Below are 14,766 nucleotides of genomic sequence, written 5' to 3'. Positions count from 1 at the left end.
ATGTAAATAAAAGAAATCAGTTTTACAGTCTTCCATATAGCCTACAGTAGCTTTAGTTTTTATTATCAAGTTAAAGAGCCTGTGTATATGACTGTTCAAAATGTTAGAAAAAAAATCCACGCTTGGAAGCTGACCTTTTCTGAAACTAGAGGTGACCGTTTGAAAATAATCAGTGAAGGCATCCCTGAGTGTGGGGGGCAGCAGGTGCTAAGAGTTAGTTCTACTGTGGTAGGGAGTCATAGAGGGAGTAATTCTGTGGAAAATCTGCCTACATAGCTTTGGGAAAGAAGCAGATGGAGTTAAAAGTGCACGCGCATACACACGCATGCATAGATGCGCACACACACATATACAAACACATACATATACACACACACATCATCCTTTGTTTTTCATTGTTTCCCTTACAGAAATTTGAGTTGCATATATACATACACATAAACATCTTAAGATGTCAAAGTCCCAGCCTGCATTTCTGTATAACCTCTATATTTCTGGTCTGTATTCACTTGGTTCTGTGTATACAGTATTAAAAATGTGATGATTAAGAGGCCTTTTCCAGTTTCTATAGATAGTGTGAATATACACTAAAGGATTCATTATTTAATAGCAGTATGTGGTATTAGAAGTGGAAAATGCCTAGAAAATATTTGTTTCTGAAGCAGGCAGCTTAATAATCAAAAGCCTCTGCCTCATTTAGGAATTAGTCAGCTAGTGCTTAGCTAAGTTAGTTTACCAGTCAGCTTCCTGAAACCGTAACTGGATAAAAAGAAATGTTGTGTTTTGTTGTTTTTTTTTTATATTAGAACAATTCAGCCTTGTATATTTGAAGCCGAGGTCACTGGCTAAGCACAACTCTTTAGTAATGGGCATTGCTTCCTGGATCATTAAGATGTTTTATACCATTCATATAGATATGTGTATGTATGTATAATTTATATGTTTTATATATTCACACAATTTCTCTCCTATCATCTGTATAAAATACTAAATATGTCATTATTTTGTTTAAGGATGGAATTCTACATTGGCACTTTATATATGAATTATAACTATTCTTCATAGGTGAAAATGCAAGGCAAAGCTTGTATGTATTTTAAGTATGAAAACTTTAAAACGAGGAGTAAAGTTGCTCCATATCGTATAGTTTTACTTTTCCTTGATTCTTTACAAAGACACCTCTTGTTTTAAGATCTGACAAGTTTTCATAAAAAATATCATTTTAATGTTTAAATATGTGATATTTAACATACTAAAAATTCATACTGGAATCCAACAAGTTTCCAATGAGAAAATAAAAACTTTAATAAAATTTCTAATGAAAAAAATTATGGAAAAATATTAATAAAATAGTTATTTGACTTGGAAAGAAGGCACTGAAGCAGTCAGTGTTTATATACATGATGATAATGAAGTAAATCATGATAATGTCATTGAAAATCTTCACTTAATGTAGAGTCAAGAAATCATATCTAATAACTAAGTAAGTAAATAACAAAAACAACTATATCGTCTCAAAAATTTTTGAAAAAGAGGACATACTTAGATTACAGTTCTTAAGAGGCATTTTTGAGTTTGATAACATGACTTATTAATAGATCAATTATGCCAAAACAAAGCAATTCAGAAAAATGAGTATCTGCTTAATCATTATGAATGAATGCAATAGTGTTTGGCCAGAGGTGTGAAAACATTATAGCATCCTTTGCCACAAAGCCTTTGGCTCAATTCTGCTCTCATCACGTATTCATGTACTGCAGGTATATGAACTAAACCCAAGTGTAGTGAGGGCACTGGAGTATTTGATGTCCACATGGAAAACATTTCTATTTAAAACATGCCCCCAGCAGAATAATGGGAAGTATGACATATAAAATGTGACATTTTATCAGGGAGACATTAAGCCCACTGTGAGTCTGCTTAGCCTTAAGTGTATTATCGTTTCTCATAAATGGCACTATGTATGACTTCCAAATTAAAGAGGGAATAGAGGCAAATCATATTATTAATCACTTCTTGTACGTAAATGACATCAAGGTGTATGGCTCCAGTGAAGGAGGAAAAAACACACCATTTCTTTAAACAAGTTAAGTCAGATCAGCAAGCATTTTTACTGACTGCCTCTCATACCTTAAGCTTTCTCCCTTCTCATGTCCCCATCGTGACTTCCCTTGGCTTCCTTCAAATCCCAGGTGAAGTCCCACCATTTACAAAAAGACTTTCCTAGTCCTCCTTAATTCCAGGACCTTCCCTCTGAAATAAACTTCAGTTTATCTTATAAATACAATTTTTACATAGTTGCTCACAAGTTGCCTCTTCCATTGGACATTGAGCTCCTTGAGAACAGGGATGTTTTCTTGCCTTTCTTTGAATTCTCAGTGCGTAGCCCCATTTTTGACACACAGTAGGCATTTACTAAATCTTTGTTAAATTGAAATTCCTTAATCTTGTGAAATCTTTCACCAGTGACATCAAAATGTCCTTTTGTTTCCTTAAGTGCATAATTCTTAATATACTATGAGGAGAAAGAAATGGATTGTTTTCATCCAGTTTTCAGAGGCCACATTGAATCAAAGGATTAAGGCAATACATAGCCATACTTTGGTCTTCTCCAAGCATGACATATCAGGTGTGAAAATATCAAAGAGAACACGGTGGCTGGATACGTTAGGAAACTATCACCATCCTGAAATCAAAACTGAATTGGAAAAACACATTTAAAGCATACAACACCCACATAGTGCCAGTCTTAATGTACATTTTTGGAATTGCAAAATAGACTATAACTGATAAAAAAGTATTTTCACCAAAACCCATGCAATATTAATGAACTACAGAGATGATCACCCCAAGAAAGCTATAGAAAAGGTAGTATTTCCTCACCATAAAGGAGGAAGAGGATTGATGATCATTTTTTTCTAGCACAGAATAAGCAGAAATAATTTAATTTTAGAACAACTAGCCATCACTTCAAGTAATCATAGAAAGTGATAACAGATAAACACTATTGGATTTGTTGGTTTTTACCAAAAGTTATTTATTTCCAAAAGGACTCTGTAAAATGACTTTAAAAAACAACAACAAAAAAAACCAAGAATGGAATTACAAAGACATTCTATCGTCAGTGTCTGTGTGAAGTCAGTCAACAATGTTTTAACACAAAAGCTTCAGACGTGTTTGAGTTGTGGATTTGTTTGTGGAAACAGAGATTTATTTTAGCAATTCAATACCAAGTCTTTGCCATCAGGAATTGCAGAAGGGTTTTTCTTAAAAGAACTAGGACTTGGTGACCCTTTCAGATTATGCAGGCAGACAGTAGAGACTGTGCAATACATCTGTGCAAGCTGCAAAAAATTTAGCCCCCAACTAAAATATCTAGAAGTATGTGACCTGGTGGCTAGAATTACAATCAGAGGCCCATTTCTGTTTTATGAAATATAAACATCATACCATCTGAGAGAACTCAACTAATAAGCTGTATTAGAACTGGACCATTATTGTAAACTGAACTGTTGCCCACTTTCTCCTGGATCCAATGGATCATTGATCCATAAAATTTTAATAACTTTTTGAATAGATGTCACCAAACCAAATACCATATTTCCAAATTACACGGAACAGAGTCTTAGCAGAAGACATCCAGATAATATAGGAACAGGTTGAGGTACGGAACATCCATATTGTCCTGTCTGCCACTGGAATTGTAAAAAGGACACTTTTATTGAGCCTCCAGAGGATGAGCTTACATCCTAATACAATTAGTTTGTCCACCTGGACAAATTAAATATAAAAAATAGTGGCAGGATAGCAACTTGTTCAAAGAATATTCCTGTCTGAACCTCATTAAAAAGACAATGATGATAATTTACATTTGTATATCGATCAGTAAATATTTATTAAGTTCCTACTATGTGCCAGACATTGACAGTTCCTGCCTTCAGGAAAGCAATCCGAAAAACACTGGGAAGTGGGGCTCTGGGGGAGGTACCTGACTTGGGTATGTTGGAGAAGTAAGCCAGAGAAGTTCCGAAGTAGTACAGCCAGGTGAGAAGTTTATGTTTCACAAAGAACTTTCCTTGCACCAATCCTATGAGATAGGTAGTACAACTGATGTCATCCCCAAATAGACAAGGAAACTGATGGTCTGAGAAATTAGGTAACTTTCCCTTAGTCACAGTTAGAAAATGCCTGAAGTTGAATTTGAACCAGATCTCCTATCGCCAAGTCCAGCATTATTTACATTGTAACATACACTACCTCTCCAAACATTATACTCAGTCTCCATTTCCTCTTAGAATTAAAAAAGGCAAATATCTTACAGTATGTGAGATCTGGGGTCAGTATCCGTATCCTAGTTGTTACCTGATTTAGCATATTGAAATTCATCTTTGAAAGAAAATGTAGAGTCTCTCCAAATAGATCATCTAATGTTTGAAATGCTTTTAGCCAGTGACTGGGGACAATGTATGCCAAAAGCCAGCCCTTGGCAAAGTGGTTCTAATTCTGAGAAGGTCAAAAGTGACACCTGCAGTATCTCCAGTTAATTTCCAGGTCATTTTTGGTGGTCTTCTCCTCAATGTAGATCTAGACAGTGGAATAACTTACATGATTGAAAATGTCCTCTGTAATCCCGTCTTTTGGAACTCTAAAAAGAAACCTATCAGTAATTGGAATAAGTGTTGTATTTTAAGAAAGGGCATGTGTTTCAAAGACTTCATTGTTTTCCCGTTGTAGATTTTCCATTCTTCCATTCCATACCCAGAGTCCCAGGGTAACTTTCTTGGCCATTGAAAAATTATGTTGTTAAAACTTTCGTCATATGACATAAGGATATAAAATTTCAAATGTGCCAATGAAACATCTAAAAAAAAATACACAGATGGACGTTGAAGGAAGTATAGCTACTACCATGTTAAATTTAATATATACTTTTGAAAGAACAAGCCTATATAGTAAGATTCACATTTTTCTATTCAATTCTCTGCTTTTGATTATGGAAATGTTCGTGTTTGTTATTTGTCAAATTCACAAAAAGGAAAAAGAGGAATGTTTTTAGAGAATATTGAGAAATCCCCAAAGAGTAATACCATAGAATACTTATTTAACCCAAGACTCACATAACATTCTCGATTTTATTCAAAAAAATAAGTTCCCACTCTTGGTATTTTGAAATTATTGTAGTTAAGAAGTTTTTAATGAATTTTGAACCATTTCAAAATTCAAAGACCATTATTAAAACAATTTTATCTAAAACTTTTGATTTTGAGAGATTTCAGAATATCTGAAAAGATTTCCCTTTGACATAAAATCCCAGCAAAGGGAAAATTCCAAGTCATTTAAATTTAGTAAGTGAAGAAAAGATAGGGTTTTTGATTGCTTGCTGTTCTTATCCTAACCCTGCCTTATCCTTGTTAGTGCAAGAGTGACTTTTCCCACTGATTCCCACAGGAATTGTTCTATTAGACCTTTACTTCAGAGTGGTATGCTAAAAAATGTTATATGGTAATATTTTCTTGCCCAACGTGACATCTTTTTACTTTTCATTTTGTAATTAATAAAAAGAACTCCTTCTTCCTCAGAGACTGTTTTGTCTTTATGTATTATATAAGAAAAAATTAATGAAAAATCAGTTGCACTTCTTCCAAAGAAAAACCATTGGCACAGTACCCTTACATATTTTTGTCTGAGTGAAAACTATCAGAAGAAGAATCTTTTTGAAAGTAGAAACTTAGAAGAATTTTTAATATTGAAAAACATTCCTTCCTTCATATTTCTCTCTCTGTAAGACAAATCACAAAATATATACTGGTGGTTTTCTTGTGGAAAGAACCCCCATCAGTTTTTCTAATAATTTTATCCATTTTAATTTACAAAGACTTCCTGTTTATGGGAAAACACTGCTAGAGATACAGCAAAGTATAAGACTTAGTACCCATCCTGGAGGTGCTTAAGATCTAATTGTATGAATAATGTGGAAAGTAACTAACAATACATACAAAAGAGCATATAATAAATGCCAAGTAAAGGATATAGCCTTGCCACTTATTCAGATATAGTGTATGTGAGAATGATGAAAATGCCTGATGAAAATGGGGAGAGAGTTTCATATTTCTTTTCTTTTCCAAAAGCCTATTTACAGACAATAACTAGCATTTCAATAGCGCTTGAAGTTGTGTATTGCACTTTACTTATCTTTAATATCTCTTTGATCCTTACAATCCCAAAAATTTTTACCATGATATGTTTTAACTTTTTTTCTTTATCTTTAACAAAGGTAGGTGTTTTCACTTTGGCTGATTCAGGATTTACATCTGTTTTAAGCTTAAGTAAAGAAAAGGAGGGGTATGACAAGATCTTAGAATTTCTGTGTGCTAATGATAATTAGGAAAGGTAGGAAAACTAAATATGTGCTATTTTGTTTATAATGTGGCAGCACTTAGGTAGCTAATACCCTAGGTAGCTTCCCCACAATCCCCTTTTCTTTTCATTCCAGTGAGTAAGATTAGGCTGATTGCAGTGGCAGGATGCAATTGATGGATGACTGCCATTATCTTCTCAAACCTGCATGACTCTTTTGGTATAGATGATGATAATTAAATTTTCAAGAGACTATGTAGAGATTATAAGATTTGAGATGTTTTAAAGAAAATGCACAACATTTGGTTAGTGGTGGTTGGTGTGTTTTGATTGACCCACAAAAAGAATAGTAGCATCTCAGGTTCTCTTTTATTTTGTTTTGAGATCACTCCCTCCACCCCCCTCCAAATAATATATTGTCCAACGTGTTGGTAATGACTTGAAATTGTACAGGTTAGCACAAAGCATTTAATGAAACCTTGTCTGAGACAAAACACTAGAGAGGATCATAATTAATGTCTCATTTTCTGCTAGTTGCTATTGATTACTCATTCAAGATCCCTTTGTTCTCAGAATGATAACAACTGTAGTTCGCATCACTATCTAATGAGATTCTCAGGATAAAATTCTTTAACAACATGCTGATAATTGCTAACATATCCCTAGAATTTCAATTTAAAATACATTTACATCATAATACAATTATTTTACAAATGTCACTTTTCCAAATTCAATGTTTATTGCAGTATGCTTTTTAATCATTTGTGGAATATTAACAGAAAACTAATAAATAGTTAAAGTTCAGCATTTTATGTATTAGATGTTTATCTTAGTTGTCTAGAAAGGCTTGCCAGGGACTTCAGGTAATGTGCCCTCCTTTACATCTAATTCTTCTGTCAGAATCAGTGAGAATCATTTGGGGTTTTAATGGTTTTTTAATGTTATCTTACTAGGATTTATTTAAACCAAAAGAAAAAGATTTGTTTACCATTACTTAAAAAAATAAGCACTTGTTCTTATCCTCTGGGGAAAAGTTTTTAATAGAAAATTATATAGTAGAACATAAAGAATTTCAGAGAAAAAAATCTTCCAGTACTTGAAATGTTTTTTTTTTTATTAGAATTACATTTCATTCCTGTTACCATTTAGATTCAGACTGATATGCCTAAGAAGGAGAAGGCCAGGAATAGCTGCCTGCCTTTAGTATTTCAAAGTGAATACCATTCAAAGAGATGTGGAAATTATGGAATTCTATAGAATGTTAAAAACCAAGGGCTCCCCCTGGAGACCTATATACACACAAATACACATACACACATATATATGTATGTGTATATACAGATATGAACATTTATGTGTGTGTATTTCTGCTTATATATCATACATATATTAGATTTATTTTTATTTATGAGGCATGTTGACTTTGTAACTTGAAGGAGCCTTTCATCTTATTTTTCTAGAAAATAAATTAACTTTAATATTACTTAAAGACAGCTACATCAGAATAGTATTTTAAAACTTTAATCACAAAATCAACTTAAGTCTTTTTAAATGTGGCACAATGTTAATTAGGCTTTTAGTTAATTTACAGCATTGAGTGGAAATTAAGTAAAACTTTACTTATTACAATAAAAGTTGCTCCAAGGAAGCAAGTCAGTATTCCCTAGGTTTCACATATTTTTATGAAGACAGCATGAAGGTGACATTCCTTAAAGTTGGTTTATATCCTCAGCTATTTTTTTTTTTATCTTTAATATTCTGTTTCTACATACATTTATTTTGTGGAGTGGTGCATTTACTTATTTATTTATCAACCAAGCAAAACTTTTTTGGCAAATATTCATAGTCAAGCAAAGTAAATTCCCACTTTGAACCTGTCCAGAAAAATACCTGTCTGTACCCTGAGTCTATCACTTCTCTCTCAGGAGGTGGGAAGCATATTTCAGCAATAAGTACTCTGGAATATGATTGATCATTGTGTTGGTCAGAGTTCTTAAGTTTTTTAATGTTTATTTTTGCAGTGCTATTGTCATATCAACTGTTCTTTAGATTCTGCTCACCTTACACTGCATGGATTCATAGAAGTCTTCCCAGGTTTCTCTCAAACTTTTCCCTTTATCATTTCTTACCATACAGTAATATTCTGTCATTTTTATATACCATAATTTGTTCAGCCATTCCGTCATTGATAGACACCCCTCCCCTTAGTTTCCAATTTTTTGTCAACACAAAAAGATCATCATTTTATTTATTGGTTGGCAAGAGAATAGCACTTTTCCTTCTTAGTCATGTCATCATGCTTCCTTTGAGGATATCTTTAGAAGTGCCTGCCTGTATTATCAGGAAGAGGGAGCAGTGATAAGTGGCACAATAGAAACTGATTACTACTTTTGGCTACCTCCACTGCCATTTCATTTCCATTAAGGTCAATTTTTTTGGACTAAGTATTCCCTTCATTATGATGGTGGTGGTGGTGGTGGTAGTGGTGGTAGCAGCAGCAGAAATGTGATAGAGTAGAGCTTTTATTTTCATCTTTGAGGCTTATGCACCCTTAGAAAATTCTTTTTAAAAATCTTGGGATGCTTGTTTGCAAGCTGTGTATTTGTTCCCTGTAATTCAAAGTGAAGAATATTTAGCAGAGATGCCTGTTTAATCTGTTATAACATTAGCCATGAAGAATTAGCCGAATTAGCCAGTGATTCAGGAGGATAACGCATCATTGATTATTCTTTAGTAATTAAATACAAGTTTAGCAGATGAGGTTCTAACTGACTAAAGATATAAACATTCTGTTTTAAAAATATGTTAAGAACTAACCGATATATCATTTCAGAGAACTAATGCCTTAGAAGAGACCTAAGGCAGCCTAGCCTAAAGAGAGCATGCCACTAATAATTTAAAAGTGCTTTGCTAGTCATTTTTTCTCCTTAGGGATATTTGTATATTCCTTTTTTCATGAGATACCTCCAGGACAGGATCAGTCCTAATCAATATTGCTTCTCATTTGCTTCAGACAGACAGAAAAATCAATAAGATGAGCTGACATCTATTTTTTTATCAGAAGAAAATATATAATAGCTTACTTTGTATGCTACGTATAGAGAGAGAAAGAAAGCAGTGACTAAAAGCTTCCTGGAATGAGAGGGGAAAACACCACTGAATGTTTAGAATAGTAATTGATAGTATTAATAGGCAGTGCAGCACAAGCTCTTGGTTATTACAGCCAATATTATTCTCTAGATTTTTCACATATATACATGAATATATGTAAATATGCATATGTAATTTGCTTATCTTTTACTAAGTGCTTACTGTGTTCCAGACACTATTTTAAGCATCGAGAGTACAAAAGAAACATAAAAATCAAGCCAGTCTCTGCTCTCAAGGAGTTCATAGTCCACTGGGAGAAAACAACATGAAACAGCTATGTACAAACAAGATATATAGAGGATAAATTGAGAGTAGCCTCAGGGGGATGGCACTAAGGTTGAAGACTTGGAAAGGCTTCTTGCTGGAGCTGAAACTTGACTGTAAACTCTTCTAGGACAGAGACAGTCTTAAAAAATGTTTTTATTTCATACAGTGTTGGAATATAGCACTAAAAAAAGCTGTGTTTTCTAGTTTTATAAAGAAATAGTTTCATCTGTATTTTCTTTTGCATAATCATAAGGATCTAGGTTGAATAACTCCACAGGGGAGAAGTAAAAAGATTGGAAAAGCTAGTTAGAAAAGTTGAGTGAATTTTTACTTGCTATAGGATTAGATTTTTTTTAAACCATATCTCTTTTTGACATATTATTGATTAGAATTAGCTGCATTAAAATTTTCAAGAAGTAAATGCCTTTCCTAAAAGTCTACTGTACACAAAGGCAGAAAGTATCTGCATAGATAGCTAGTACTCAAATTACAAAAGGGATGTGTTCCCAAAGTTCATTGGTATGTCAGTTGCTCAGACCTTGGAATGCATTTTCTCATAGAAACAAAGTTATAAATAGCAGATAGGTTTCCAGGCTAGACCACAGCAGCCTATTCAGCCTATAATGGAATCAGTACTGGTTTCAGTTGCTCTGAAATAATTTCATCTGCTTTTAACCAGTCTGAACTAGTCAGAACTGGACATCTGCATATATTGAACCAGTTTAAACTAGTCTGAACCAGCTGTAATGAATTCATTGGAACAGGTCTGTATTACTTTGAACTAGTCTGAACCTCTGAACTACTCATGTCTCCTGCAATAAAAGTTTTTGAAAACCCACACGATTATATAAAGGGGCACAACCCAATTTCATGAAAACTGTCATCAACTAACGCATATTTATTAAGTTCCTGCTAGGTGTTGGGGATAACAAAGATTAAAATGAAATTGCCCCTGCCTCTCAGGGACAAGACAAGAAGTATATTTGGAGAAGACAAGAAGTATATTCTGTTGGAGAAGACAAGAACTATATTTTTTAAAAATATAAAATAGACACAAGGTAGTCTTGGGAGGGGGGCAGCTACATGGTGCAGTGGATGGAGTACCTGACTTGGAGTCAGGAAGACCCAAGTTCTGATCCAGCCTCAGATATTTACTTAACTGTGTGACCCTAGGCAAGTCACGTAATCCTATTTGCTCATCTGTAAAATGAGCAGGAGAAGGAAATAGCAAACCATTTCAGTATCTTTACCAAGAAAACCCAAACAGGGTCATGAAGAGATGGAAAGGACTGAAAGGAGGGAAGGGTGCTCAAGAAAAGTTTCATGTAGACAGTACTGCTTGACGCAGATCTTCTATTTCAGGCATGGGAGACAGCCAGAGAACAGGTACTGACACAGTAGTGGAGATGGAATATCTTGTGTGTAGACCGGCAAGAAGACCAGTTTGGGACCAAAACATCCATGAAGAGATTCTACCTACTGAGACTTTAAAGATAGATTGGGCAGGTTCTGAAGACCTTTAAATAGCACACAAAGTAATTCATATTTCATTCTGGGTGCAATTGGGAGTCACTGTAGTTTTCTGAGGAGGACAGTGACATAGTCAGACATGCACTTTAAGAAATCACTTTGAAAGCTGTGTGGAGCATGAATCAGAGAAAAGAGGAAACAAGGAGAACCATGAGGGGCCTGTTGCATTAGTACAGGTTGAACTGTGCTGAGAGTATGTGTGTATGTGTGAGTGTGTGTCTTATTTATACTGATTGTTTTTTCTGCCTGCTTTGCCTTCTTCTGGTTTATGATTTTTACAAGGACAAAAGACTACATCTTATCTGTTCGGCAAGCCACCTTTGTGTTCTTACATCCCTACTACAGAATGTTTTATCCGTCCACTATTTGATAAATATAAAACTACTTGTATTAAAGATAACATCTCATAGCATTGTCATTTAGTTTCTGTTTTATATTGTTTGGTAAATGCAACCTTCATATTTCTTATTTTTAAAGGAATGGATTATTTTACAAATATCCCATTACAGTCTGAAAAAAATTAAACTTTTAAATATGGATCTTTTTAGAAAAATGTAATATCTCTTGTTAGTTTATATCACACTTTTTATCGTTGATTAAAAGGTTGTATTACGTTTGAAGCAGCAAAGCGTCTTAAAGGTCTGGATTTAAATTATTGAGCACTGAAAGAAGGGAAGAAATTTCACTAGGACTTTTTCTCTTGACATTTAATAGTGAATATCAGACCAAATGTTACTCTACCAAAGTTCATGTTGTTGTTCAGTTGTATCTGTTTCTTCATGACTCCATTTGAAGTTTTCTTGGCAAATGTACTGAAGTGTATATTTCTTTCTCCAGCTCATTTTACAGATGAGGAAACTGAGGCAAACAGGGTTAAGTGACTTGTCCAGAGTCACACAACTAGTAAGTGTCTGAGGTCGGATTTGAACTCTGGTCTTCCTGACTCCAGGCCAGGTGCTCTATCTGCTGCACCACCTAGCTGCCCCTCAAGTTACTGTGTATAATTCTAACTACCAGAGTTACCCTGAGCCTTTTGCCAGAGCTGTGGGACATATTTATCAATATCAACAACATTGGTGCAGAGAGATGGCACAATGGTTAAGGTGCTAAATTTGGAATTAGGAACATCTAAGTTCATATCCAGCCTCGGATACTTGTTAGCTGTGTGACCCTGGATCAGTCACTTTACCCCTGCCTCAGTTTCCTCATCGATAAAATGGGGATAAAAATAGCAGCTACCTCCCAGGGTTGCTATGGGGATCTAATGAGATAATGTTTTTGGTACAGTGACTGGCACATAGTAGGTACTATGTAAGTGCTAGCTATTATAATTATTTCAGAAGTGGCAGGGAAGATAGCTGCTTGAAGTATATAGATGAGGACAGAAGAATATATAAGGATTGTGAAGACAATGAATGGTAGATTATCTCCTGAAATTCTCTGACATCAATTCAATCCCCTTTACCTTTTGAGTCCTTCTTTATCTGTTCCCATCTTTTGATCCAGGAGTGGAGAGCGGGGGTGGTCCTCCTGCTTAGAGCCTCCTACCATTAGTCATCTTTCCACCAGTACTCCTTGAATATATGAAAAAGCATTGTTCTTTATGTTTGAAGATGATGGTTTTTCAGCATCAGGAGATTATTTCTGAGTTGTTTTCTGTTAATGGCGATAAATATGCACTGAGCCAGCCATAGCCTTTTGTTTTATAGAATTCTTTTGCAAGATCATAGAGCTAGAGTTAGAATACCCCTCATAGGCCATCTAGTCCACCACTCTAATTTTGCCAATGAGCAACTAGAGTTTTATTTGCCCAAGATAACACAGTAAACATCAGCAGTAGGCTTTGAGCCCAAGTTTTTTGTCTCCAAAGCCAAGTTTTCTTTCCACTCTACCAAGATGGCTAACCCAAGCTAGAGTATCTGTGGATACTAAGTAGAACAAAGCTGAGCTATCCTCGGCAGCAAATATAGGTAGGAACTTGATCATCCTAAAACCAGAGATTTATAGCAAAGGTTTACTATAGTCTATGAGCTAAGAATAGTTTTATGTTTTTGAATAAAGTTTTGTTGTGTTAAAAAATTTTTAAAAACATTTTTAGCTCTAGGGCAGTCCAAAAACAGGCAGTAAGGCTAGATTGTTTGCCCAACCCTGCTCCAGAACACATGAGCTAACCTTATTTATATATCCTATAAGTAAGTACACCCTACTTAAGTATAGAGGTTTGTACCATTCAATAGAGTGATGCATTGCATATGCTTAGGAATAGCACAGACTTGACTCTTGGAATTAGTGTTTGTCATACAATGGCATCGCATCATACGGACATCTAAATTGTGAGAGTTCAACTACATGAGCTTGGTCAGAGAAAATAACAACTTACACAGCAGGAGCAAAACCGCTCTGCTAAATAAGCATGGGATGGAAGGTAGGAGTCTGTTTTTCCCACGGTTGGCCTCAGGTCTTGTGTGTGCCTTCTAATAGGAACACTTTGTAGCACTAAGTGTGATTCTAGCATGTTTTATTCACATCTGCAGTTGATCTTTTGAGAGGGACAGCTTGAGTTGTCCTTCCTAGCATTCCTAGGCAGCTTCAAGGCCCCCATCGTGTTCTCTTTCATTTGCTTGGGGCCTCCCTTGACACGTGGTGAATCAGGAAGAAATCATGTCAGGTGGTCATCCTCTAATAGAATCACTTATTCATGAAGCTCCTTCTGGAGTATTTTTCCTAATCATATTTTTCCTGCTTACTAAGTCTTTTACCTGTTTCTTTTTTTTTACTTGAGTAGGAGTATTGGTTGTATTCCACTACTCTGTATTTATCTGCATTTATTCTCTTTTTATGTATTCTGTATATACTTTTATATGGAGTTGTCATTTCCCATTACGATGAAAGCTCCTTGAGAAGATTAGTACTTTAAGGTTTGCAGTGTGTAACCTTTGGAGGTCGGGTCTGTTGTTATTCCCAACTCATTGATGAGGAAGTTGAGGCAAACAGAGATTAAGTGACTTACCCAGGGTCACAGAGCTACACCAGTCTAAGGAAGATTTGAACTCAGGTTTTCCTGGCTTTAGAGCCAGCGATGTTGGACTAGAGACTATTTCAAACAAGACATAGTGTCCCCCAGTATCTGGCATATAGTGCAACATTTAAATGTTTGGTGGTTGATTGACTCCTCTCTCCTAATTGTGATTCTTTAGCTGAATATATGAAATGAAAAATAAAATTTACATTTAATTGTTTCCATAGCAGTGGTCTCAGATTTATCTTCTCTTTGGAGTAGACTGCCTTTTAAAGAAACTCTGGATTCTTTCCCTTTATTTTTCTCTCTAGAGCTTAGCGCAGTTCCAGGTACATAGTAGGTGGTAATAACTGTTTACTGACTGATGAACTTTCTAGCTGTGTCTATTTAAAGATGATGCATTGTGCTATGTCATATGGACGATTAAACGGATTTCCTGGGGG

The 14,766-nt window shown here is 35.0% G+C and overlaps 1 protein-coding gene across 5 annotated transcripts in view; it reads left to right on the top strand.

Annotated features, from left to right (window-relative positions):
* The window catches only part of TCF12 (transcription factor 12), a 413,276-nt gene that overhangs the window by 311,279 nt on the left and 87,231 nt on the right, over positions 1-14,766 (top strand). The window lies entirely within an intron of this gene.

This window comes from Notamacropus eugenii, chromosome 1 (assembly GCF_028372415.1).
Source record: "Notamacropus eugenii isolate mMacEug1 chromosome 1, mMacEug1.pri_v2, whole genome shotgun sequence".
In the NCBI taxonomy this organism is placed as follows: domain Eukaryota; kingdom Metazoa; phylum Chordata; class Mammalia; order Diprotodontia; family Macropodidae; genus Notamacropus; species Notamacropus eugenii.
The sequence above is the reverse complement of the archived record's forward strand: the minus strand, read 5'-3'. Positions and strand labels throughout refer to the sequence as shown.